This window comes from Bombus terrestris, chromosome 7 (assembly GCF_910591885.1).
Source record: "Bombus terrestris chromosome 7, iyBomTerr1.2, whole genome shotgun sequence".
Taxonomy (NCBI): domain Eukaryota; kingdom Metazoa; phylum Arthropoda; class Insecta; order Hymenoptera; family Apidae; genus Bombus; species Bombus terrestris.
Genome location: NC_063275.1, coordinates 16,501,309 through 16,527,606, shown reverse-complemented (window position 1 = coordinate 16,527,606; position 26,298 = coordinate 16,501,309). Strand labels below are relative to the sequence as shown.

The window sequence follows — 26,298 nt, the reverse complement described above, 5'->3', positions numbered from 1 at the left end:
TTAAAACACTCTCGTCGGCATTAGAGCGAAATCGTGGCTCTGACCCCCTGTGCTCTGGCCCTCGCCCCACCCCTTCGGTATTCTTCGCCCCGTTCGCTTCTCTTGCACACCCTTTCTTCCCCTTTCGTCCAGGCGAACGAAGGGACAGAGAGAAAATCGCCGGGACATCGGACAGGGTCTGGGTACCTCCTGGTCTCATCCGATAAAAGGAACGGGTAGTCGACCGAATGCGTCCGGGACCGAGCAACAACAATAATGTCGTCGTCAGTTCGTTAAGCGCTTCTTTCAGAGCTGCTCTCTCTCGCGTCTCACCTCCACCCGATCGAGCGGGAGAGAGGTGCGAGCCTCGAGATAACTAACCTCCTCGTTGTACGGCCCACCTACACTCGGCTCTCTACCCCGAGAGTCCACCTCGTTACGACATCGGCACGCGTGACTGCGTGAGCCCGTGCATGCGTGACTTCGTCACCTGAGATAATATCGGTGAACCAACCATCTATCATCCCGTGATTCCCTGTGGACATCCACTGGCGTGAACGTACGCGAGAGTAGGTAGAGATATACGTCTTCGTCTGGCTATCTTCTTTTATGGAAGTAGAAACTCGTATAGGAGTTAACGCGACGAGAATGCACCGTGACGAAGCTACTGTTTTCATCGAAACTCTTATTGTTGAAATGGTAAGCGGGGTGAGAAATTTTGACACTGTACGTGAGCTAGGTTTCTTTTTTGTTTGGGGTCTTAGGATTCTCCATTCTCGATGGAACTCGCTTGAATCGTGCTTTTAACCGGGTAACCGTAGGTGTGGCGATGAGGATAAAAATGTGTTTACTTGGGTCAATTTTCTTCGGTATCCAAGATTGTGAAACTGATTGAGAATTGTTGGATCAAGACTTTCTTTTAACGCATTCTCCTAAATTCTTGTCAATAATATACACCCTCTTTTTCCTATTTTCTTCATCCTACAACATAAAATTAAAATGACCAAAGCCATGCGCGAATCACCATGAAATTAAAATATCTACTGTGAGCATAATGAAGGAAATATCCATGAAATTCGACGCGTTTCGCTTATAGTACGCGAAAGAAGAGGAGAAGGGGCCAAAGCTAACCGGTCGGGTCGAACGGTATGGTCAGGTTCAGTATGTTGCGAGTCACGTCGGTTCTCGGGACGAACGAGCGGCGCGATAAATTCACGGAATAAATGCCGATATACAAAACACGGAGCCGCGCGCGTCGTACACGTGTGCGGTTTTGTAGCGGCGGACGCAGGACCGATCAGCGTTAGGTGATTGATCGCTGACACGCAATGACTCATCGCGATTACCGTGGCGCATTGTTCACGGAGAAAAAGCCCGCACCAAGACGATAAGGAGCGTATTGCTCGTCATTCAACGTGACTTTCCAGCGTGGTCCACGCGTCGCTCGTTTGCCTCCTTCATCCTCCATCGCCTGACGTCTACATCGACCGAACAAGCCACGAGTACGTTCGCACAACTGTTCGTACCTTGGGAGAAGCGATGTTCAGGTAACGGGATGATAAGATTCTTTCGCTGGAGTTTGTACAGTTGGTCGAAACGTTTCAGCATCTTGTATCGCGTTTATTCGCATGAAATATTCCTTACAACGAGGCAGGATTATTCGAATATCAACACCTTAAAATTCAATTTTAAACTTTGCACTGGATGATCAAACCTGTTGAGAGATATCGTTAGTTTTTAATATCAATAACGAGACAAATGAGTTTTTAAAGTATTTCGTATAACAAGCATAACATATTCGTAAAACGTGTCCACGAGTATTCGAATATTTGCGCGAGCCTGTGTACATTCTCGAAATAATATTACTTCGCTGAAAGGCCGTCGCTCCACAAACGTACTCTTTTTCACGTAGTTAATTTTCCAGTGTCGCGTGTCGATTTACCTCGTACAGTCTTTTACGATCGCTTTGCATTCACTGCGGGCGTCGTACGCGGCAGTAAACCACGGACTCTCGTCTCTGAAAGCCGTCTCCATTTCGGTAGTGTCGAGTCGAGCAGCTTCACGAGACAAGCTCGACAATAACCGAACTGCTCTGTTGCGGTTCTAGTAGCAACTCGAATAATCGTGTCAACGGCATTATATGCGATGCGATGCAACGACGGGTCGACGAAGACGGGGAGAAACGGGTAATGCGACAGAGCGAGAAAGAGAGGGGAATCGAGAGAAAGCGTTGAGCTGTATCTCGTTAACAAAGCCAGGCCGTACACATTCGGCAACAGATGCGAAACGATGTCAATCAGAGCATGCACGCGTTAGGGTCGCGCCAAGTGATTGACATATTTTCCGCGGTGAATTCATCCCGACTCTCGGGAGCATCGCAAAGACCGACCAGATCGGATATTTGTATAAAGCTCTTACCGTGGCCAGTCTCTTTCCTTCTCCCTGCTATTTCGTTTGGAAAGAAACGTTGCCGAGTTTCATCCTCGACCAATTTGCCAGGGGCCACCCTCTCGCGTTCCACGTAATCCGACGATCTCACCGAGATCGACCCGATCCACGCAACGGCATTTTACGATTCGCCGCTAGGAATCTGCCACGAGCGGTGTAGAAGCGTTTATATACAAATGCAGCCAAGAATGTTTCCCAATAGATTCCCGGTATCGTAGAATTTTGTTGAAACTTTGGAACGATTTTCTTTGGAGACCTCATTGGAAGTATGATCGACAAGACTTTGCTATGTTTCAGATGTAATTTTCAATGATGAATTTTTGTTATATTAAAAACAATTGATCTCTAAACCAATCTCCCGAATCGTCTTTAAGTACCCAATCTTTCGTTGATTGCACAATATTCCAATTAAGTTACTTGTCAAAATCCAATCTCCAGTATCCTCTAAAAGCAGAGGACACACTTCGTGCCATGTTGCATACGCGTCACATGGTGATCAACGTAACGGCAGATGGACCAACGTCGCTCTAAATCCACCGACGCGTCCATTTACATCTCCCCTTGAATCGCAAGCGGAAGAACTGTCATGAGCACGAACGAATCTCGTTAACGCAAAACGCGAGTTTCAAAATAACGAAAAATCACTCAAGGAACTACTTCATCCACTAGACGAAGAGGAAAATAGGATGAGTCGTGTCGAGTTTCGCGATGTGACACGCTCGCCACTTGGCAAACGTCTCGTACATGAGTGCGTCTAAGCGTGTTAAGCTCTGTTGAGATTTGAAACGTTAGACCCGTTACATGGGGAACGAGAGATTTCGCTCTGGCGCCGGCAACTTCGTTTCTCCTCTCCCGCCAAAAACTATCAACCCCACTCTCCCTTCCTCTCCCCAAAGGCGAAACTTACCTCGAACCCTCGATTTCTCTTTGCTTCCTCCCCCTGTTGCACGTCTCTCAGCCTACGAAACAGGGCGACACGTTTAATTGGTAATCCGTTTAAAGGATTAGTAACTCACGATGGGTATTAGGACGTGTCGCTGGTCCGCCTGCAGCTTGTCCGTTTCGCACGGACAAGCCGAAGGACACGATCCCGGCCACGTCGATGGATACGCTCTTCTCGATGCTGTGTATTCTCCGATTTGGCCGACGAGGTTGGTGGCCCTGCATCTTCGAATAATTTGTCGCAAATACGCGTGAGTCGCAGTCACCAGATAATATCGCGTTTCGCGTGTACTTGGTTTTTCTTCCGCATTTTATGAAGAACGAGAAGCTTATATTTTTTAACCTTTTGCTTCAACGAGTAAAGACATTTCGAATAATATACACATAATATGATACTTTTAATGAAAAGTGAAAGATCAATTGAGATAGTCATTTCTTCGATTTTGTAGCTAAATCATCTCTCGTATAACGCGGTAGCCTTACAACTCGGCTCGAGAATTGGGGAAATCCCCGTACGAAAAGACACGCAATAAGAGTATTTACAAATTTGAACATATGAAAATTTGAGAATTTAAATGTTAAAGAACTTGAATTTCCAAAACTTTTAAAGAAAACGATCCTAATGGCACTCTTCTCTTCGTATAATCGGTTTAGCGTAGATTGTTTATAAGATTAATCTCCACTTGCGCATCCACTTGATCGTCTCTCGACGAGCTTTTTCAAGCGATCACACGACTCGTCGCACACATCAGCCAGAACAGGGCGAGGTGGCAGAAAAGCTCGATGGATCTCCAGTAGTTTTCGATGCAAAGCGGGGCCCGAGGGTGTCGATTCTCTTTCGCTCGTCCCGCGATCGTCCGTGTTGCTCCTTCTCTCTTCCGGCGAGTGTTCGACACGACACCGCGGGGCGTGCTCACTTTTCAAACGAGCTTACTCTTCGCCACGCAAGAGCACGTAGCCGGGGGGTAGGCTGGGTTTCAAATCCGGCCTGATCTAATAGGGATTAACAAAGTGACAAATGTAAGAGTTAGCGATGCCAGGGTCGCCACCCCTTGCCCAGCAGCAGCCTGTTTCCCGCTTGAAAAAAGGTATCGAACGAAGGACTTAATCGAGCATCCGGGGCTACCGCTCTTTGGCCTCGTGCATTTTTAATTGCGAGAGATGGGTCGTTTGTCGAAATTAAATATTTCAGTGTGAAATTGTGTTCAGTGTCTAGATGAAGGGGTTGACGTGTGAATTTATAAAAGCAAATTGCGTATATATCATCTTTTACTGAAATTTCGCACCGAATCAAAGCGCAAAATATTCACAACTACTCAAAAGGACAAGAAAAACTTGTTTTACAATTTTTGTAGTTACTGCCTTTCTCCATATAGTTAGGCAGTACGATAAACCATTAGTTTAGTTTTCTCTTTAGAATGAGATTTGTATTACGAAGAAGATGATACTAATTTTTAGCCACTGAATAGATATACTCTGAAATAAGAAATAAAACGAGAGGAAATTAGTGAACCAATAAAATCTTAAATTGTAACCAAATGAAAATCTTTAATTCTATCAATCTCTTTAATGACTAATTCTAAATATTGACACACCGATCAATCCGTGGCTCTTTTATTTTAGCTATATTTTTGTTATCCATAAAATCACTTAAAATCGAGCGATCGTTAATGATCCAACCCGTTTCCTTCTACCGAAGAGAAAACTTTTTCCGTTGGGACCATCCAGAAGAGGCTTGGTCGATGCCATTCACGTTCGCCAGGAAATTGATCGTTTAACTGCTCGCAGCGTTTCGAACGGCCCGGCATGAGTCTATATTTATATTCTTATGTAAGATATCAGGGTAGATAGACGCGAGGGAATTATACATGGAGAGGGAGGCAGTTGCAACCTGCTCCACAAAGAAATAGGTTCGTCGAGGTAACGGAGCTATTCTGAAATTCTTCGATTCCGCAAAAATTTCGTTCGACCTGAGCCCCTTTGTTTCATGGTGAATCGATAAATCCGTTGATACGACCCGTTCCAAACGGGCACCGTATCAGATCGTTCCCTTAAATAACGAGAGCAGGATCTGAGCTAGAATTATCGGCACTTCGGACGCGTTAAACTTCCCTCACCGGCCATCAATCAGCTGGCCAGCGGCCACCTGGTCTACTTTTATCGAGTATCCCTCGTAGACCTTCGATCAGAGATTTCGTGTAATAATAGGCAAACGGAACCGCAAGGCGGTTTGGTACTTTTGGTTATGGTACGTCTAAGGCGTTTATTGGTATTGTGAAAGCGATACGATTGTTTGCATTGATAAATTATGATTTTGCAAATTTTATAATAGCCATTCTCTTGCTTGTAATACTTAAGGATTTTTGGAGTAATAATTGATCATGTCCAAGTAAATTAATTCCTCTAGCTCCTTGAAACATCGTTCCTTTTTTCCAACCTTTTCCACCGACACCTCATTACACTCTTCATTACAGAATTCTACTAGCAAATACAAATTCTTATATTCCATACATACACGTGAGCGGCAAGAAACGCGATCGTACGTCGTCAGGTCCCTGGCGATCGCATCAGGCAAAATTCTAGAGGTAGCAGCGGTGGTCGGCGAATTGCATCCTAAATCTGGTGGTGGTGTATTTTGCGTTGGAAACGCAGAGAATGGGCAGGCAACGTCGCGAGACGTCGGCTATGCGGCTGGCAATAAATCAAATAGTGTTTTTCAGAGCAACGGCCGGTCCGAGGCACGAATGGTAATGAAAACCGGCGGACGATACAGGCGCGATAACATTCCCCATGGCCGCGTGTCCCGCTCGCGACGATGCCAGCGACGACAAGCACGGCCGCGACGTCGGCGAATCGTCGCTGCAAAACCGACCGCACCTCGGCATCTTTCGCATTCTCTCGTTCCTCGTTCGCGATCATGCGTTACACGTGTTCCCGCCTGCGTACGTGCGCCTCGTTCGACTCGAGGAACCGATCTTTCTGCTCGTCTTTCCGATCGTTCTTCGGGCCATTATGGAACGTATCGCCCGAGCTTGATGGTACTTATCGTGATTGATCGTTGAACGCTCGGTAGTATGTTTCCAAGTGTATTCTCAGTTTGTTCTGTTTTGAAGGGACGAGATGATCTTTTGTAACGTGTTCTTCCGATAGCATGTAATAGGTTAAATTAGGTTTGGAAAGTATACCACACATGCTTATAAATCAGCTGTCATTATTTTTATGATTTTTCTTCAGTCGCGAGATCGCATGTATACGCGAGTTATAGTTGGAACAAGCAAGTACAAGCGCGCGATTACACGATTAGTCTGACCGCGACTTTCTAATTTCCCTGCGTCCCGCGGCAGATCGACTCGATTTGTTCCATTAGCGAAAGCGGAGTAACGCGTGTACTTAACGCCGCTGTAACGCAAACACGCGTACCCGGTGGATACCAACTGCCAGCTACGAGTTAAACTAATCGCAGGCGAACAAGATAGATGTAACGACCCCGTCTACAACCGCAGGTAATGTCAATAATGCGGGTATCTATGATATCCGTAATTAGTCGCGACGGTAATATCGTACTATTTCACCACGGATTTCCCCCATTAGAGTTCGATAGTACGCGCCGTTGTCCTATGAATACTCGTTCACCCACTGATCACCCTATAATACGCTATATAAATAAACATATCCTTCGAATTATCATTAAATATTACTTACTACGAACACATTGACGTACATATTACTTTTAATCCTATAAATTTTATACAAGCGAATCCAATTACCGAACTATCGCGAATATTTTACCATACCAAAATGTCCATTTGAAACACAAAGATATTCCTTGCTTCTTCCCAATCCTCCATTTGAATATTCTTCGTTTCTTTTCTCTCGCTGTTACTCGTTCCTTGATCCTGTCGTCCCGCTAACGGATAATTAATGCAAGCTGGAACGAGACAGAGGAAGAAAAGCCGCTCGATCGCATACGTCCGTCATCCTGAAGACGAGCAAGCGAACCGAAACGCGTGTCCTCACGTGAGAACCGACTCGTTGCTTCAGGCTAGTATGTAAATGACCCTATCCACGAGACACCGGGTTACTCGATTTACAGCTGATCACTTTGATATTAATGCCCGTTGTGAACGTCGTCACTTATCAGGTATTTGCGAGCAAATACGTGAAAGAGAAATTGGTAACGCCTCCCTGTTCCAGCCTGGAATCACGAGCACGAGTCCGAGGATCAGAGTCGGAAAAGGGGAACGTTGTCAGGATTAAAGGCGTTCCACGCGACGTTTCTGTCGATTTCGGCTCGAATTTCCTGTACCGTTTTATCGAGAACGCTTAACGCCGAGAACAGGTTTCTGCCGGGTTGTTAAGAGCGGCCGAACGTGCTTACCGAACGTTACTCAATTTCAAGCACGCACAGACACAGGGAGAATCGATGGGAAACGTCGCATGACAGATATGTTTATTTACGTATATTCGCATTCTGATGATTACGTGGAACGCTGGAAACATCGATTTTGTATATCGTGGATATTTGTTTGACAACACTGCGTTTGCGCAGTTTCTACACGTTACATCATTGCTTGCTCCTTAATGGGTTATTGATATAAAATATGAGTTAGTGATATAATATACAAAAGTAGTCTTATCTTGTTTTATCCGTGTGGTCTTCGTGCATCTTCAATGATGTAATACCTCTCGAAAGAGACATATTTTACTTAGACATACTGCAAGAAAATATGTTACGTTGGACGATCTTCGTTCGTCAATCGGGATCATTTAAAATTCATCGCTAGTCCATTGGAAGGGAAGGAAAAACGTTCGAGCAAGGAGTTCGGAATACCAAACGACTCCTTCGAGGCGAATGCTTCGGGACAGCATGTTGTAATATCGAGTGGAAATCTTTAATTTCGGACTTGTCTTGAAGTCGAAAGAAACCTTGGGGCCGCGTACTATCGGGACGTGAAATCAGCGCCGACAGAGCGCCAAAAAGACGGCTGTCGAAGCGAATAACGATTTCCCTGGCATCGACGAATTCCGTTAACGATCCTCTCTATCATACTCTCGATCGTTCGACATAATTCGCGTGATCTGTCTACGGATGATACCGCGGACGAAATATGCGTTTCACGGTGGCCGGTGTTCAAATTTCACCAGAAAAACCATCTTTCCGTTCTTTCCCTCTCTTTCTCTATGAAAGATTTATCTCTGATCGGATCCAGTCAGAAGCGAATAATTCGATCGCTCGGTCGTTGTTCCGATGCGACGACTCATTAACATTCCGGCGTGTATATCGCGGCCGAAAGAAGAAGAAGAAGCGGAGGAGAAGCCGAAGAACCTGGCCAGCCCCGTGCATCCACCATAAAGGACTCTCTCTCGCTCGCCTTCCTTCCTGCTCGCCTTCTTTCCTCTACCCGTTCTCGCAACTTGTTCTACCTTCGAGCGCCCGATCCGCCGCGGTTTCAGTGCCCAGATGCTACCTGCCGCAACCAACACGCGTGCTATTCACTCGCATCCGTCCCCGAATTTCTGTCGACACGATCTCGCGCCTGTTCCTCCTTCGCGATCTTTTTCCACGTTGAGATTTTTCGCCTGATAAGATGGGAACTTGGAGCGGAAACTGCCAAGAGGTGTTTAGACGAGTCACGAGATGATCAGGAGGTGAGTGTAAAAGATCGTCCGACTAGAATGGATTTATTTGCAGTTGAAAACGAAGGTACAGTGGCTACAAAAAGTATTCGCGCATCATCGTATTTATTATTCTATTTACATGCTAATCGAGTATTACATTGTCCTAGAAGTTTCTTCCGCTTTATCAATAAACGACAAATGTCCGATATTTTATGTTTTATGTCATATTATTGAGTTATGTACGATCCGTTCTGGTCTATTATCTTCCATTGTTTCTCTGGGAGCAGCGCTATTTTTCCTAAATTTCTGGGGTTTGCTAACAAGATATTGTTCTGCATAGGCGCATTTTTATGTCATTTATTCGACTGGATCTTTTACCGCGAAGAGAAATTTTTACCGAATGGAACAGATAATAATCACACGAGGCAATATCCGAAGAGTATGGAGGATAAGGTAAAACGTCCCGATATTAGATTTCGTATCATTCAGGAGTCCTGTCATATGATTAAAAACTTGATAACACAATATAGAACCTCCAAATACTTTTTGGAGCCACTATATGTGTATTGAAGAATCAAGGATGTTGCGATGTTCTTTCAGATGTGGATACAAGGGTCATTGTATGAATGAGTGTTTCATGAATGAACGCTAATTTGAGTGACAATGAGAAATAGATGAATCGACAGGCAGGAGGGATTCGAGAAGGTTTATTGTAGTATATTTTAATAACTTATGGCTGTTTTCGTTTAAGTGAACTAGTAAATCAAGTGGTAGTAGAATGTCGCTCGTAAACTCACTGTACGAGTAAATGTCGCTTTTTCCTTTTTGAAACCGAGGGTGAAAGTGGGTTCTTGTTGGAACGATGGCGCCACTGTACGGCAGTCCATATTACGCTCGCTGTAGAACACGTTGTAGCTATGTCATGTATAATTGAAATCGATTGTCGGACCAACCGTTTGCCACAGACCTGCGAATTGGCATCAGCCGTTTCGATATCTCGTTTCTCATTTCTTACATTCTATTTTTACCTTCCACCGACCTCGTTAAATTCACAGAATTCTAATTTAAAACCCCGTTATGTTAGACTTCGACATAGCCATCCATATATTATCTAAAGACATCAGCCGAAGAGAAGCAGAAATTCCGAAAAAATTCCAAATTAAATCACGACAAACTAAATTTCATCTACACCTGCCCTCAGACCCTTCTTCCCCAAATTCCTCAACCTGTTAAAGAAGACTCGCGAGAATTCTCGCTGGAAGATCCGTATAGATTTCCTGCAAACTTTCGCCTGGTTCTTACAAAATTTCGTCGATTTAAAGGCCATTTTTAAGAAGCTTACTTCTTCCAAACAAACAAATTGCTTTCATTTCCAACTATGGCGTAATAACATACCATTCTTTAGTCATAAAATGACATTCAAACGAGAAAATTAACCAGAATCAACTTATCATATTTTTCTCCTGTAGTCTCCGCTTATTTTGCCATACATCCCTAAACCAACGAACACTCAGCTCGATTCGCGAGACGACTCGAGGTGGATCGGCGTCGCGATTCGATATTCAGCGGGCGGCCGTTGTTTTACTCGGTCCAGCTGCCCACGCACACCAACAAACTCGAACGAAACACGCGCGCACGAGCGGTACACGCTCGCGTGCACGGGCGACCAGCCTCTATAGAGAGATCGCAGACAAGATTCCCGCTGGTCTGGGCCACGACGAATAAAATCTGGCCGTATTATTCGATCGGTGTACCGCGAGCGGAATGCGAGTGGATCAAACTTAATAACGCGACTTGGCAAAAAGCGGGGGCACGTGCGGAATATCGGGCATCGACTACGCCGGGCACCGCGACGCCTACGACGCCGCAAATTAATATAAACGACGCCAGACCATCCCCCGACGGCACCACTGAGTTCATCGGGTATGCGTGCCGTGCGAGCAATCCGATTGCCTCGTCGTCCTTCGAAATACCTCGCCGAGATCCCGTGTCGCATCTTGATCGCCCGATTTTCCGTGCAGACGCTTTCCTTCCATTTTGCGACGCTCGAATTGCCGTCCAAGCTGATTACACTCTGAGAGTACGATTGGCGAATAAAGGTACTGTGATGCGGTTACGAGTTGAGTGGAATAGACGAATTTCGTGTTCAGTGTTTGTTAGGTTTTCGTTATCGTTAGGTTTCCTGTTGTGGTATTGTTTATCCAATATCTATATTGCTCTTCTTGCTAAAATCTAATGCGTTCGATCTAAATATAATTCAATCCTATATAACAACTTTCCATCTTCCAAAATATGTTGAGATATTTGAAATATCACGTGCTTTCATCTTTTAATTAACTCTGAAATTGTTGCTCAGATTTTCAATTACAATTAGACACTAATATTCAAAAGTCTAATTTACACCAAGCTTCCTGCATTTTCGAACAAGTCTTCTTGAAAATTACCTGCAAGTAACGTTACCCCTCGTTCTTAATAATCACACACATCTTTGTTTATTATACAAAAGGATCAGGGTGGCTGGCGTTCTTCTCTGGCTCTTTTTTACGCGTAAAATGGTAGCTACGAGCGTCCGTAATAGACGCTAACCAGAGGCAACGGCGTAACCGACCACGTAAGATAAACTCCTCATTAGCGAAACAAACCGCCGAGGCTTAATTACTTCGCGTGGCGGGTGGCCGATTCTCGAGGCTTCCAAGCGTTCGTAAAGTCACTCGCGTCATAAAATCGCATGGCTGCCGCGAGTTGCATCGCTGTCTCTCCAGATTCTCCCTCTCTCTTCGCCTCTGTGATCAATTAAAATTGTCGAACGCTGTTGTTCCGCTCCGTCTGTTTCTTTTTATCGTCGATTCCGGCACGCACCGAACGTGTGGTGCATCAGCTTATAAAAGTTCGCTCTTGCAGCTCAGACCGACAACGACTCTCATTAAATAACTGGCTGCAGGCAATTATCAAGAAGCGATTATCGCGGAATTTTCGGGTTGATTCAACTCGGAGAACATCCGCGACACGATCACGTATCTCTTCATTACGATCTCGCGTTCGCACGCGTTATGAATGAACCGAGTCGACGAGAGGAACGATAAATTTTTGCTAACGTTACGGCTAACTGGTAAACCCGGTTCGTTTCACCCGCCAGTCAACGTTTTAATAGGCTCCTCGCAGGTCTATGGCTTCTTTTTCCCTCTGTCTTTGCTTTCGTGGAATTTTTCGTGTTATATTCGATAAAAATTGTCAAGTTTACGATGCGAGAAAGAGTCGATACCTTCGCATTGTTCAGCTTTGCACGGCGATTTTCGGATTTGTAATTACGAATATTGTTTCTAGTAGGAAATGCTTTTAACGTAGCGAATATCCTTTGTAGTCCACTTTAATTACGACCGACAGATCAATATCCATTAGTTTAGAAATCTTCTTACGCCCAGAACGTGTAGAAAAATTATCCTATACGTTGAATAATTTCTTCCATAACACGTAATAGAGTTTGATACATCGGAGCGCAAGATCAGCGAAGCTTCCCCGAGATCAGAAACAACGTCTGTCCCGGCGGGAGAGAAGTACACAAGGGTCCCTGAGAAAATTTTGCAACGAAGTAAAGTCGAGACGGATCCTCTTTTGCGCAATTTACACGGTTCACTGGGAGAAAGAGATGTCTAGATTTACGTGTGCCGCGGCCGGGACAAGAGATTGAAAACGTCAACACGTCAAGAGGCAGAAGGACAAATCCGGCATGTCCGTCTGGGCGGGAGGGGTGCCGGCCTACGGTTGGCAAAGGCCCGGCTTTTCGAGTGCAGACTTTACATATTTGTATTCTACTTTCGTCTGTTTGCCGAAACATCATATTTCGGCCCCGTTCGTTGCGTAAAAGAGGAGCCCCCGGTTGTCGTCGTTTGCGTTTACGCCGAACACCGCGTCGCTCCGCGCGGTTCCTCGCTCTCGTGCTCGCAAGTAGCTTGGTCCCGCGTCTCATTTTTCATCAGACAGACTGGTACTTTTCTACCATCGATCTGATTCTTCTTGCAGGCAATTAATTTAATACTTTTAGCAAAATTTTACAGATACATTTTACAAATTACAAGGTATCCGATTATCCGATTTGACGAAAAATTGTAGAATCATAAAAATAAAGTCTATAAGTTATAATTTGTAACTTGTCGATACACGGATATCGTTAATTGGCAAATTGTTGTACAGGAGGGTCCTGCTCATTCGTAATTCTATAGTCGAATTTCCTAATAAATTCTTTTTGTACGTTGTTTTTCTTCCATCCAGTTTAAAAATGAAAATAGAATCAACGCGAAAACGAAGGAACAATTCGGGTTCTAGGTTCGTCTGGTTTTCCTTTACACGCGACACGGTAACCAACTTGTCGTGGAAAATGCTAACAGCCAGCCGACTCTCGATCGAACGCGAGACTGTGAATTTTCAGCCACCACTACCATAGCCCAGTCACGTAAAACGTACGCGTACGCGCGTGGTTCGAGTGGAAAAGAGGGCGGTCGAAGGAAAAGAGGGGTTGGGCAAGGTTCGAGAGACGATTGTAGTCTCTCCGTCTTTCTCGCGTGGCTCTTTCTCCAGCAGCGCTTTGTAGCCCGTAAACTTTCTTGGTTCGACAACCCTCGGTCGGTCTCGAGGCGAAGGAAACCAAGAGAAACCGTAGGAATAGTCGAATGGAGCCGTTTCCAGCCAAGTTTTTCCATGGCGGTAGCTGCGCAATCATTTGTTCAACACACCGCCAACAAATCCAATACGCTGCCAGCCACCGAACACACGGATTTCGTTTCTCCCTTATTCTCTCGTTCAACTCGATCGCCTTTCCTCTTTTCTCTGCCTGATTTTCTTTCACTTTCCGGAAATTGTACGAACAGTTTACGCGTGGGATACGCACGGGATCGTGCTCCTGTGTTGTTTTGCGAACGTGTGTTGCTCGTATGCAACCCTTGCACAAGAGAATCGCGTGGTTCGTTGTCGGATTTAAAGAGTACACCGCGGAAAATGTACAATATGCTGTAAGCAATGGTCGGTGGAAACAGGAGCGGTAACAGTGAAGAATATAAAATTGAAGAATCTGAATGTTAAGAGAGTAGGAATTAATTTCGATTCCTGACATTTGCTAAGTTGAACTTATAAATGATCGTTAATCCTTTGAATAGATTAAGATTTAATTTTGTCGTTTTGTAAAGAAACTGCAAAAATATTATCGGAAAAATACCATGCCACCTTCAGAAATCTCAATGCCAACAAATCCACAAAACCGTTTCGATTCTGCAACATCCAGTGGCAAAACGGGTAACACGAAGGTGCTCGTGTTTCGCGTCACCGCGTCTGTCCAGAGCGAAGGAAGCGGCATTCTCCGCATGGAAATCAATCCGTGTCACGGATCGATTTCACGGCAACACGGAATTTGTTTGTATCCGAAGAAAGAGAGGCCGGGAAAAGAAACCTTTTCCTCGCCGCGAGGGTGGCACGTCGAACGTGAGAGGACTGCGGATTTATTCGAAAACACTTCTTCTCTACTCGCGATAGCGTTCCACGCGATACTCGAAGGGCGTGGAAAAGGGCCGATTCCTTAATATCCCCCGGAGACGTTGTGGATCGGATACACATCGGTTGGCCTCGCCTATCTATTCAATATGCCTCTATTATTTGGTAGGTGATAAGGTGGAACGGCGGTGGTAGCCTGACTTCTCATCCCTCGACGGTCTTTACCCCACGTTACCACGGCTCTCCAGCCCCCGGGATATATCTTTCTCTCCCTGGGGACGAGAGCGATGAACGATAGTCATCTTTGACTTCCTCTCTTTTTGTATCCGCGCTGCTCAAACTGGACTCCGCGGTGACTCCACCGAGTTGTTTTACAACCTTATCGATTCCTTGTTAAAGATCGAGCTTGCGGTGATGTTTCGTTGCTCTGGTATAGTTAAACTAAATATAGCGATTTCGATTAATTGAGATAACTTTCTCTTAGATTTTCAAATTTTATTAGCACTGTTACGAGATACGCGCATATAGAAATTGCAAGAGTTGTCTTTTGTTCGCTTACTCGAATTACTAGGGAGGGGGGGGCAGAGTTGTCTTCAATTGCCATTCTTTTCGTAATGTAATTGGGTAGAAGGAAGAAAAATTTCATATGGAAATTTTCATTCTCACAGTAATATATCCACCGTGGAACAAGCGGAGAATCTTTCAACGAAAAAGAGAGACTCGCACAAGCCTGTTTGAAGGCTTGATTATCCCAATGCTCGTAATAAAGCAAACATCGTTGTACTATCTCTAACGCGGTCGCGTTCAAAGGTGAATGAGAGGAGCTTGAAGCGAGAGACAGAACGCGTGGATCGTGCAACACGAGCGAAGGGGAGGGAAATAAGTGTAAAAAATAACGAGAGGGCGTAAGCTTGCTGAATCGTCGGCTGACTGTGAGAGCTCCGACTTCATTTGTGCAAATCTATTCAGTCGGCGCGTATTCGCGGAACTCGCGACATTCGACCTTCCTTGTCGAATCACATACACCGCATACATACCGGCCGCTTTCACTCTCTCCACCCCTTTTCCATCTCGCTTTTCCCCGACAGCTTGCAAGCAAGCCAACGGTTTTCAGGCTACCTCGTATACGCAGCTTTTCACTGAAGAAACATGGTGTACGTTCTATAAACGCTGCCGTATCTCGGCTCGTATCTCCACGGCTCCGGCGAAACCGCCACGGGGTGCCAGCCCCTAAGGGTACACAATGGGGCCCGTATGTTTGCGGGGGTGTAGAACGCGCCGTGTTGCAGCGGGGACTTCCATCGACCTCTTCTTCCAGTACCACGCGTCTCCTCCTCAGAGAGTTCACCTGAAATCTCACGAATTCACCTTTTACATTCGTTTCTATGCAGTCGTTTTTTTCTTCTCGCAGCTTCAAACATTCAATTTCTCGTATCTTTGTATTTAATTGATGAATTAAAAGTCATTAGTTTCATAGAGACACGATATCGAAAAATTTTGTACGATTCAAGCGTTAGATGGTTTCGATTAAGTTATCGAAGAATCAAGAAGCAACACGAGGTTTAATATCGGGGCACCGGTCGACGCGAGCAAAGTTTTAATTTCGGACGCGTAGCACGCGCCGACTTCTCCATCAGGTGTCGTAAGCGATACGTCGAAAATATCGCGAGGGGAAGGTTGCCGATAAACGACTACGCCGGGACGAGCGTCTGGATATTAAAAGTATCTCCTCGTGCAAGGATATTTCTAGCCAAAAAACGGGCAACAAATTCAATCAGTAACAGGACGAGTCTTTTTAAGGAGTTTCTCCTGGTATCATTGACATTATGCGAATATCTATGACCATTTGCATACATATGACTCTATATTATTGGACACTGCCACTTCATTACCAACCTACTCGAGACCCATCCAATGTTAATCTACTAATCCATCCACATCAATAACACGAACAATTTAAAAGATTAGACCGGGCCGGTCCTGTTCGTGCCTCCATCCAGCTGCCAATCTAGATTCAATCTCTCCGCAACAAGAGAGAAAGAAGCGAAAAATTTCCGTAAAAAGCGCGAAGCGGTTCGTCCAGAGGTGGATCAACCGGATCGAAAAACCCGCTCACTGCTCCGCGCTGGCCAGCAAAAAGAGGAGACGGAATACTTAATATGCATCGCGTCCCGCGTTCCCCGAAGCGCGTTTCTTTCGTTCGGGTAAAGTTTGCGAGAAACGACGAACGACACGAAAGGGCCCACTTTCTTCGATTCGCGTTTGGAATTGGTGCACGCGAGCACACACCGACGCGACGATCGTTCTCCACCGGAAGACCGTGTCGTGAGACCAGACGAAAACTGCTGGAAGCCTGACTTCGTTCTGTCGTACAAGAATTTACGATTGCCTCCCGGCTACATTGGCTACCAACTCGCTGACTGGTTCATTGCTTTTCGAACCGTTCTTCGCTCGCGATCGACCATGTTAATTACTACCAACGAGATTTACGAGTGGAACAAGTGAATTTGTTTTGGATTTTATAGCTGTCGTAGAAATTAACCGTTTAATTATCTTGACTTTGTAGTGCCATGAATTTGTTCACGTTTATCTCTCGGTAATCACCACTTTTATGTTGGCACTTCCACTAACAAGTTTTCTTGTAATAACCCTTTTTGTGTAAATACATCCTCTTACTTGATTTTTACTCTCCTCTTTGGAACAGATCTGTACTTTTAAGTCTATGACCAGTTTGCCGAACATGTCGTTCTTCTTATCTTATAATTGCGATACTACTTAATGATCCTCATTGTGAGAAGAAAGGAGGTATATTCAACGTCGAAGATAATCTTCGGTGCAGAATTGCTTCTCTGCGTGAACCATTGAAATATAGCCATAGTCATCTTCGTTATCTCGATTTTGTTATGGGTACGTTAGCAGTCATTACCAGTGAGCTTACGAGTCAAACCCAGTCTTTCAGTCTCGTTTTCCATGTCACATATTCTATAATTATTAAAGAACGTTAATATACCGAGTATCAAAGTCTTTATCAATGTATTTCATTTTCGCATACATTACCGGTATTTTCTGTACTTGACATCGACCAGTACATTGAATATTTATAATAATTTCGGAAAAAATAATAAACCACTTTGAGTGAAAATTCTTGATGTCTCCATCGGTACCTGTACATGAAATCAGATGGAATTCGGAATCGGTCGATCGGAGAGACCCATGAACAAAGGAAATAATCGAAAATTGCCAACGGCTGTAAAGGAGATTAGTCAAGCCAGGGCGGAAGGAAAACGTCAGAGCCTGGCGACATCCAATTAGAGGGGGTACGTGCTCGGACACTAACGAGTTTTAATGGACTCGGTCCGAATGGTGGCGTGGCGGAGTGGCGCTTTGGCAGGTCGCGTCAATCAGATAGCGGCGGCGAAACGCGCGGACACAGAGGGTCGCTCAAGTGCCGATATCCTCCGATCCGGCTTCCTGCTTTAATTTAATTGGACGATCGGCAATCGCGCGTGCCACCTGATAAATAATTAACGCGTCTGGCTCGGATCGATTATCAAACTGCCGACGCCATCGTTCGATGACGAGGGATAGCGCGGCCATACCTAGACAGAACTAGTTCCAACCCGATCCGAAGATCGATCCTTTTCAGGATGCGTCAAACGTTCAACGTTTTCGCGACTTAATTGCCGCTCCTACGTTCCATTTGCTTCCATTAAACGACACTGAGCTGATTAGCCCGCGAAAAAGATCCCCCGTTTTATAAAGATCGGCTGATTCTACCTACAGGCCACTTCCCTACTCGTTCGCAGGATTGTTTGCTCAATTTTTTACTCGAAGATTCGCATCACTTTTTATGAACGCAGGGACTTTAAAATGAAAGTTAGGAGAATTAGAGAAATAACATGCACACCATATATGGTGCGTGAGACTGTTATCGTTATTGCTGACGTGCGAAGTGCGCAATGTCGTAAACTCATCCGCATCCGATATCGTAGGCACTTATTACGAACGATTTCATATCTAACGGTTAATAATATTAAATTTATTGTATCTTCTATCGAAAGGAAGTGATGTAGACAGTAACGCTTTGACGTATGATGTCCCAAGCAAATTCACTAAAGAATGACTTTATTAGAATGTAAAGTATCGTACATGGTCGCGTTATGTCGCGTGTTGATCGTCCGTCGAGAAATTGATGGGTCTAATTAGCTTCTAAAGAGTTGTATCGTGTATACACGATGTGTGTACACTCTCCGTCCGCTTGATACGGCAATTATTTCTTCATCGAGTGAACGAGGTAACAGGGCAGGCCGCTTACGTTTTGCACATTTAGTTCATTATCATTGATACACGACGACAGTGATTGTGTTGCGACCGCGCGCGATTTCGCTTTTACGAGCTGCGGGCAATTTTCGATACGTCGTTCCGCGATTGGTGCATTATAATTACATATGCAAATTATGGTAATAATGGGTGAATAAAAATTGATCAACCGATACAATCAATAATTGTAGAAGCACGATCGCGGATCATTATCTATGAGAACCGTTTAACCGGTGATCGCGACATTTTTCCATTTTTCGTGTTTAATATTGTCGACGACACGGACTGGATCATTCGTAAAAATGATGAAAAAGCAACGGCAGAAATTACCGCGTTAAATGCATTTCGTCGAGCATCAGAACGACCGGTTAATTGGAGCGATTCGGCCACGCTCCTTCCAAAAATAAAAATTAATACGTAATGGCAAAGGCTAATGGACGCTTTCACGGAGCCATGCGTCCACGAATAAACGAGAATTGGACGTGAGAAGGGGTGATATCGACGATATAAAAATACATACATAAATATACGTATCTGTAAGTAATATACGAAACCGGTTTCCAAATTTTTGGGGATATACACGCGTTCATAGTTTATTTGAAGTTCGATTCAGTCTCCTTTAAAGTCAAATCTGATAGATGATAATGAACGCTAATAGAAACTCTGACGAAAGATGAATAATCGAAAAGCCTATGGTATGTGGAGGTGTTTAAATGAATCGACTTTAAAATAAAACATTATATTTGAAATGTGTATACATATAAAAATACACCGGTGAAAACAGTTAAGACATTTTTACAATTAAGACAACAATTAAGATATTTGACACTTCGAGAATAATTCAATAGAATGTATCAAACATTGGGTATAAAAGAGGCGTCCGCGTCTCTGAAATACAGACACGAAGTCAATATGACGGTACAGCTGCACGGTCTCGAAAATTGATCGGTTTATAAGAAAGTTCTTTTTATAAGGCAATCGATACTCGTACAAGACGATCGTTTACCCATACCCATACCAGAGAATACAGATAAAACCAGTATCTAAATATTGTATCTTTAAAATTATGTTAAGGTACATTCTTTAGAGTATTAATATTCGCTATTTTTATCGTCACAAAAGTAACACTGCATATCATCTCATCGCTACATACTACCTTATATAAATGTAAAAATAAATAAATAATAAACAAGAAAAAAATATTTAAATTTCCAAACTTTTCACAATCCAGAAATATTGTATAATATTTCATATGGTTCACGCTTATTTCGCACAAGTATTTCTCTTTCCACCGTCCACGAACAACTCACTAATTCAATTATTACGTCGTCCTAAAAATGTCTTTCGCTATCTGTATGTAGCTACTTTATCTGGATATGTTGATACAAACATGAAATCTGTCAAATATTGTGATTTTTATCTTCGATCGTCTTCTAGCTGTCGTAGGACACGTTTCGTTTGCATTAAAACAAAAAATGTTGCGCGTCTATTATTTCCTTCTAAAACGAAAGAAACTTTTAAGACAACCTAATACGAACGGAAATCGATGTAACGTATCTTTGCGAATTATCGTTAGCCATCGGCCATACCGTCGACTCCTCCGATGATATCCGGTCCTTCAGTTTGCGTTCCGAGGCAATTTCGGTTTCCCGTTACGTAGTAGCGGCCTCCGCGATTGATCCGCGTACAACCGCGGCGATCGTAGCGATTACGCGAGCGAGTATCGCGTAAAATTGCTCGAACGTAGGAGAAGAGCTCGCCATTACGAGCGGCCCATTAAACGTAATGTACGAGCGGGTAATATGTGGCCGAGCCTGGCCCGTGCATCACCGCATTCTACTTTTTCGGCTGGTCGCGCCAGTGCCGATTCCGCCGATCGAGAAGCCGCCACTCAGCTCGTCGAAGTTCAGCGATAATTTCTGTATACACGCGTTTATCGGGAAACGAGTAATGTATGTAGACGGTCGATGGTAACGATACGAATGAAGTGGTTAATTTCTATAGGCCGGCCACCGTACGGTGAACGCGTAATAATCCAATTATCTGCGAGAGGAATCGTGACCGGTCACGATGGGACGTGTAAGTGGTCTGAAAAAGTTCGTGCAGAAATTTGGAAAGTTTACGTGATGTAAAATGGAATATGTTCCACAAGGATATGGCTGAAATGGATGCAGGTACTGACAAACACGATAAGTCAAGGCAATGAAATACACGTATATAATATAGACTCTTGAATAGATATACGCGTTTTAGTCTTTAGAAGTTTCATTCGTCAGAACACGTACCTAGTAACTGTAGCCTGATCATGAGGAAGTTTCGATATGTAGAGAATTCGAAAGCCAATAAGTGTAAGTCAGCCTTCCATTTGTACTTTTATACGGAATATGGTACCGGTTGACTTCTGAATCCTTCATATCTAAGAGACTTCAATTTATGCTTCAGTATACCAATTTTCCCTATGTATAACATTTTTAAGGAATTCTGATATTTCAAAGGTATCTGTCGATCGAGCAGTTGTTCGATCTCCGTTTACCAGTAATCCACCTCTCCAGGAGAGCTCCATCTTTCCTCTCCATGGAGACTTCAACTCTGTCTCTATATTACGAACAGACATTAAGTTAGCAAGTTTTCCTTGTTCCTCCCTCTTCCGAGTCGCATAAACCCGGGTCGTAAAGACACGGAACAGAGCTAAATACTCTTTCCCAGACTGCGTAACTTGCCCGGTTACAAACAGAATTCACGGTACCTTTTTTCCCCTCGAGCTGAGGTAGACGACGACAGCGTAATGGCGCCGCTATGCTGGCGTGTTTTGCGACCGCATCGAGTTCCAAAGAGGTGCATTATGAGTTCCAGATAAGAGTTCACACGCAGCTGGCATCCAGCCACCGCGAACCTCTTAACAAATAACTTCACCGTATAAAGGAGCGCCTTAATCTGGTGGCGTCCTCATCCCCCATAAACGCTAAGGGGGCAGGGGGGAGGGACCATTCCTTCGCATCGTCGAGCAACGTGGAATCAACGAAACGTTTGCCAGACCGATCGCGGAATCGCGATCGATCCTCTGGTTCGATCGGCAACGAGAACGCCCGATCTTAACGGGCAGAAGAATGTCGCGCATGTCCTGCCATGAATAGTATCGTCTACTTATGCCGATCTCTCGCGTAACCGCTCCCCTCTGGTAGAATCGAGTGACGACATTCCGCGACTAGATTCCTGAATTTAATGTCGCCGCAGGACAGCAAGAAAAAGCGCGCTCGCTCGATAAGACTTTAATATGCTGTAATTGGCGTTCGCTCGAGATTCTTCGCGCGATACGTCGTATTTCTTGGTACGCGGTGCCACAATTTGTTCGGTCGTTTTTCGTATGGATGCTGCTTGTATCTAAATTTGTTCGTGAATTAATAGCGATGTAAAGATAGGATTGCTCAATGCGGGTTGATGGCATTGCTGAAGCGTAAACACAAGCATGAGTTATTAATATCGTATAAATTAAGGATGTTTCCAGATTCGTTTGATGTCAAACTTCAGCATCATGTAGTTCTTGTCAAACAAGTAAAAGGCTCTGAATGAACGTGTGACAGAATTACACTAGTTTCTGGGATATAAGACCTTTTCGTTCGGAGACCTGTAACAGTATAAGAATCTTTACTGAAACATCCTGTATGATCAATGGTAGATTGCTGGAATTTATCGTTAGTAGGTATCGTTGGCTCTAGAAACGAATGAAGTTATGCTGCTATATAATAACGTGTTAACCGTAAGTGGTTATTGGGACAAATCGCACGCGAATTGTGAACGAAAGAGAAAGGATGAGTTCTCAAGGCTGACAGAGAAGAATTATTCGCGACGATTGATACCAAGTAGGTCATATAAACGAGGCGGTGATCGGTCAACCCATCGTTGAAAATATCTATGTTAATACATCATATAGTATTTAATCATGTACATTGTACACTCTATTTATCCTTCGTCCCGGAGTTTAATAAACCTACCGCTATCTTCTCCGCGAATCTAAACGCTGATGATTGTTAAACGCATTTCATGAATATCACATTCGAGTCAATTATCAACTCGGTTAGGGAAAACGAGTAGGGAAACGAGGAGAATGTAATACGAGATGGTACGTAGAAAAGCTGTTATTCTTTATGGCGGAAATGGAACATAAAATTAGTCTCCATAACATCCTTAAACACTATTAGAACTGGTGTTGTATGCTGGTCTCAAAGGAAATCATTTAAAATCGTCTTGTATCTGTCTGATTCTCATACATCCATTTACACTGATAGCCAACAATGTATAGTTCATAAATGCCGGATATGTGCTGCAACTTCCGCTCAGTCAGCGTAGAGGCTAGTTCCTTGACAACGAACCATATGGTTTATATAAAACGGCGCGAAACGTTAAAACACTATGCAGAAACTGTTTTCTGAAAGATCCACGATGCACGCTCTTGGGTATTGTGTTCGCGCACGGCGATAGGAAGGTAGCCGTTCAGTCGCTGGCAGAAATTTACGAGTTTAGATAACGAGGTGGTAATTAGTCGTCGGTCATATCCTCGTCGATATAATCTCGAAAGGTTATTTCGTTCGTACGATTAAGTTGCAGAACAAGCTGAAACATCGACGTAGATCACGAGCGACATAGATACAGCAACCCCTGGGCGTGAAAATGAGATATTTTCTCGATGATGATCTTTGAAATTGATGTTACACGAGTGACATGTTCGGGTATATTCTATGACAATAAGTCTGCATTAACTGACTGGAAGATTTTTAATCGAACGACCTTAAGCGATCGTGTCTCAGACCTGATGATTCTTAGAAAATACTTACCCCAAACGCTTGTTATACCTCGCTCGCAGATTCCATGCATTCATAATGTTTAAGCAATCCAATTATACATGTTAAAAGCCAGGTATGTTCGCAGTCGTGTACAAATTTCATTAATTGGTTAGCTGCATAGGAAAAGGCAAAATCCGAACTCGAGTTTCAGTCCATAAATCCTGGAACCAGAAGCGACTTTGGAATCTCTCATCAGCGAACCAAACAAATTGTCGGCGAAACGGTAGGCGTGTATCGGTATCGCGTCGGATCGTATCAGGCTTGGTTTATCGTAAATTTTTGCGTGGCTCCCGAGTTAGCGCGCTAATTGCCGGTAATTTTTATCAAACTATCCAGCGTGATCGCGTAGCGAAGAAGAAGTTACGGTTTCGAAACGGACGTACGGGATCTTCTTTACCTCGTCGCATTTTACAACATGGCAATAAAGTGTAATGAGGAACAATTCTTCTGATCGTCTCGATAACAAGATTTGTTGATGATTAGAAGCGCATTCAGGTAACGAATACGGTTTTCTTGGTTTCTATATGCGAAGACGCAGCGCCGCGCCGGACGGAATCGCCAAGTGGAAACGTAATGGGCAGCTGGCGATTGTAAAAGCTCGTTATTTCCGGAAACCATGGCGCTCGTTAGCTCGTGTGTCGCGTTCTGAACTGGACTGGACTGGCCACAGGTGTATCACGCCCTGTTCCTTCGCCATTTCGCCGCACGAGCTACGGGACACTCTTTTAAAAAAGGGTACTGTACGGGCCGATATCTACGTGTATAAAATTATACGGGTCTATAGGGTGTGTCGTGAATCACGCAAATTAATTATATCGCGATACACCTGCGCGAAAACGTGTCCGACCGACAGCTTTACGGTCGCGAAGCTTTATTGTCTCGCGCCACTAGCCACCTCGTCGATCTTGCCCGTGAGATCGTTATTGAACCTCGGCACTGTAATTTACCGTCTGCCTACTCCTTAACGCTACGCCTCCCCATAGTTTGTTGCGTTATCGTGGAAACGCCATGTTAGTCTCGGTTTGTTAACATTCATATATGTGTACATACTGTTAAAAGTACAGGGAGTTAAATCAAACTATCAAACTATCAGGGAGTAAGAGAACTTTATCGATGGAATTGTGGATTTAATCCAAGTGATTAATCCAAGTATCCTCCTGATTCAAATAACCTTATCTTAACTCGATACTATATGCTATAGTTTTTCGATACACCGTGTATACGTCGAACGCGTATACACTAGCGTTTCCCAGAGGACCGACTCGATCGCATAACAGCGGAACAATTCGGTGACTGGAGTATTCCCCGCGACATACAAAGCGGCAAGTGGCGTTCAACAAGAGGACGCGCGTGTGCGCCTCCGTACGTGTGACATCCGCTGACATCCGGCCGGCTGATCAGCCGGTAGATACATACGCGATCAACCCGTTCTTACGTATAGCTGAATTAATTAGCGGGCAATCGCCGTCACTCTAATTGGACTAATTAACGGACGTTAAGCAACCGTGCGATTCGATACGGCCGACCGCCCAATCAGCAGCCCTCTCGAGTGTTTCCTCGTGGAACCACGGCTCCCAATCCATACCGAAAACTCGTTCCCTTAATATGACAGCCAGGAATTCGAACCTCGATTCCATGGCTGATCGATCGTACGATTTCTCCTCGAATCCTTCTTGTGGCCAATCATCGATCACTCGGCAATGATACGTGAGTTCGCGTCCCGTTCGAACGATACGCATTGTGTGGGCTTGTTTCACGAATGCTTGAAATTCCGACCTTTTCCTTTACAAGCAACGAGCAATCAGCAAACACCTGACGCCTTATCGAATCTTCTTCGATGTGAATGGCGATGTTGTAATAGTTCGAAATGATTAGGCGATAAGGGGGAAGCGTTAACGTGTTACTATCCCGGGAAAATATTTCGAATTAAGAAATGTAAAAAAATTGAAAAATTAGAATCACAATCGTACGTATAACGACGCTCTAACTGCCGTTCCCGCGCCTTATTACTTTTTCATTGTTGTTCGCCTTTGTCATAATGGACTCGCGATTCACAGGTAGTTTAGATATCATCGAACAATTTTTATGAACATACTCGAGCACCATTGTTAGATATACTGTACAAAATAACAGCTATTATCTGTAACGACATGGACGATATAGACGAACTATATTGCGTCAAGATACAATACGGGTCGTTACCCGAAAGTAAATTAAAGCATGAAACAGACAGATACGATGATAACCAGTAGGTTCATAGTCAGAGATGATACTGGCCCTTTGTCAGCGCCATGGCCAACGTAACATCTCGATTCCGGATGAGAGACACCGGAGACACCATTGTTCCGGATGTCGTCTCAGATTCGGCGGCTGAACGTCACGTTCTCCAGCGATACGATGCCCTGTCGTCGTACCCTTATCGGGCTACTCGCAGCCGCCTTGGCAGTTTCGAATAAGCGGCGTGACTTTGCTCCGACGACTAATCGGATCGAGAGGCGAAAACGTCAATCCTATAATTCCGCCGTGCTGAATCTCGCCACCTTCTTGCCGCAGGCTTTTTCCTTCCAAGAAATCGGCGAATTCTGACGGTGTCATCGAACGTCGAATCGTTAGCACCAGAAGTTGTAACAGAAATGTATCAGCGTTTACGAAGATTTGTGGTTTGCCT

General features: G+C 44.3%; 1 long non-coding RNA gene across 3 annotated transcripts in view; it reads right to left on the bottom strand.

Moving 5' to 3' along the window:
- The window catches only part of LOC125385505, a 145,538-nt gene that overhangs the window by 78,224 nt on the left and 41,016 nt on the right, over window positions 1-26,298 (bottom strand). Inside the window, exon 3 of one of the 3 annotated variants that reach the window (XR_007224877.1) lies at window positions 13,009-15,817. The exons of the other annotated variants lie outside the window; for them this stretch is intronic. This is a non-coding gene — a long non-coding RNA (uncharacterized LOC125385505). Of the gene's footprint in view, window positions 1-13,008; window positions 15,818-26,298 lie in introns of those variants that run through there. 3 annotated transcript variants of the gene reach the window in all.